Source organism: Octopus bimaculoides, chromosome 27 (assembly GCF_001194135.2).
Source record: "Octopus bimaculoides isolate UCB-OBI-ISO-001 chromosome 27, ASM119413v2, whole genome shotgun sequence".
Lineage (NCBI taxonomy): Eukaryota > Metazoa > Mollusca > Cephalopoda > Octopoda > Octopodidae > Octopus > Octopus bimaculoides.
In genome coordinates this window covers 8,807,376-8,810,100 of record NC_069007.1, presented here as the reverse complement: position 1 = coordinate 8,810,100, position 2,725 = coordinate 8,807,376, and positions in this window count along the sequence as shown.

Sequence of the window (2,725 nt, the reverse complement as noted above, 5' to 3'; positions counted from 1 at the left end):
TATTAATTTTTTACGGAATCCCACGTTTTAGGCTATGGAGATTCCGATTCTGAAAAAAAATTGTTTAAAAAATTTCAATCCCCCCCCCCACCAAGCACGCTATTTACATGCTAGAAATAACAGCCAAATCTCACAAAACTAGTGTTAGGTTTAGGGTTAGGGTTAGGGGTTAGGGTTAGGGTCAGGGTTAAGGTTTGAGTTAGGGTTAGGTTTACCCTGTGGATCTATATAAAAACCGGGGGGGGGGATCAACATTTTGAAACTGAGATTTAAAAAAAAAATTTTCAGAATCGGAATCTCCATAGCTTAAAACGTGGGATTCCGTAAAAAAAAAAAAATAAGGGGGGAAAGGTTCAGATTACATATAGTCCATCTGGACCAATGTTCCTGTATTTGAGCCTTTGTTTAATGAGAGATGATGTAATGCTTCAAGTTTATGCTGTCTCATAGACAAACATTTGAATGTTTTCTGCTCAACTCACAATAAACTACAAACTATATAAACAGATTTTCTGTAAATATACATAGAGGATTATCATTCATCTATTAATGAAATAGTGCTTAATAAGGCCTTAATATATGCTATGAATAAGGCGGGAATGACTAAAGAGGAAGTTAAGGTAGCAAAAATGGCGAGAAAATCGTTTATTAGGTACAATAATAAATTGTGGGCCAGAAAAGATACCAGGGATTTTTTTGATATCCCTATGGGAGCACCGGACTAGGTTACAGACCTAGTAGGAATTTATTTACTAGCAGAACTCCAATTAGAAAATCTTAAATTGGAGGGTAGATTATACAAAGATGACCTCCTGCTAATAACGAAAAATAGTACGAATAGAACTTTAGAAATATATAAGAAGAAAATAACAGTTTCTTTAAAAGAAATGGGCTTAGGATTAAAATTTATAACGAATATAGCAATTTCAACTATTTAGATGTAAATTTCAACTTAATAACAGGTATAACGCAACCTTACCATAAAATTAACGAAAAACCTGAAATATATTAACGCTAAGAGTAACCATCCTCCTTCTATTAAGAAAGCATTAGTAAATAATATAGGGAAAAGAATTTCAGTACTTTCTTCCAACTATGAGATATTCAATAAACATGCACCATATTATAATGAAGCGCTTCATAAGGCGGATATAATCATGATATTAAATTTTTCAACAATTCTAAATATAATTATAATTTAAAAGATAACTTAAATGATGAATACACCTTCTATTATAATAATAAACACAGTATTCAGAATCACATAAAGCCAGAGATAGGTAGTAATATGAACAAAAAACCTAATAGTAATAATAATAAGAAAATATGGCTAATAATTCCCTATGGGATACAGGTAAAAACTAACATTATTAAAGAGATTTTAAATATAATTAAGATATTTATTAAAGACAACATGAAATATAAGGACACATTTTCTAGCAATAATTTTGGAGTTGGTTACTCTACCACTAATAATTTTGGCAATATCATTTCATCCTTTAATAAATTTAAATTAAATAAGTTTACAATAATAAACTAAGTCCAAAATATAATTGATTGTAATTGTAGAGATAAGACTAGTAATAATGATAACATAAATACTACTTACATTGGATCGACTTCCAATAAAATTAAATCCCGAGTGGCCCAACATATGAATTCTTTTAAGAACACAAATTTAATGAACTCTATGGGCGTTAGTAAATACATTTGGGAACTTAAATCAAAAAGAATAGAATACGAGTTAAAATGGGAAATAGTTTGCAAGGCTAAATCATATAGGATAGGGAATAAATTCTGCTTATTATGTACTAACGAATTTAAAGAGATATTATTAACTAATAAAAAATTAACTCCCACGATGAACATAATATTAAATGCAGACATAAATTAAATTACTTATATAATAAGTTTAGATAACTAATTTATTTATTTAAACCTAGTATTAGGTACCAACTTATAGTTATGATTAGTATCGTAAAATACATCAAATTAGCTTTAGAATACACTTTAATCATCACAATATCATACATAATTGGAACATATAACTACCTTTACTTTAAGTATTCACCGATAATATAAGCAGTCTTTTACAATGTTTCATAACATTATTTAAGTAATATATAACTTTCGTATTTGGTATAGTTATTATTCTGCGGAAATTTGAGAGTTTTAAGTATTTTAGTAATATTAATCTTCATTAAACTTTTTATTTTAGGTAGATTTTCTTTTTCGATATTTTCGTTATTATTTTAGTAATTATAACACGTAATTACCTCTGGTAATGGACGCCATGTTTATCACGTGACTTTTCAGTATTAATTTTCATAACATTATTTACGTAATATAGAATTTTCGTATGGGTATTGTTATTACGTTGCGTTAATTTGCAAGTTTAAGTATTTTAGTATTTTTAATCCTCAAGAAGCATTTTATTTTAGGTAGATTTTCTTTTTCGATATTTTCGTTATTATTTTAGTAATTATAATGCGCATGTACTTCTGGGTAATAGACGTCATATTTATCACATGACCTTTTAGTATAAATTCTATAGCACAGCCATTTTGTTTTATTCTACCAGCTGGCAGTTATGTCATGTTTTCTTATTTTAATTTTATAAACAATATTGACATCCATCTTTTAGTAATTTTGTACACTAACACATTTTTTTACTATCATCTACTTATTCCATAATGTTTTAACCTTAATTACTATAAGTCTATAA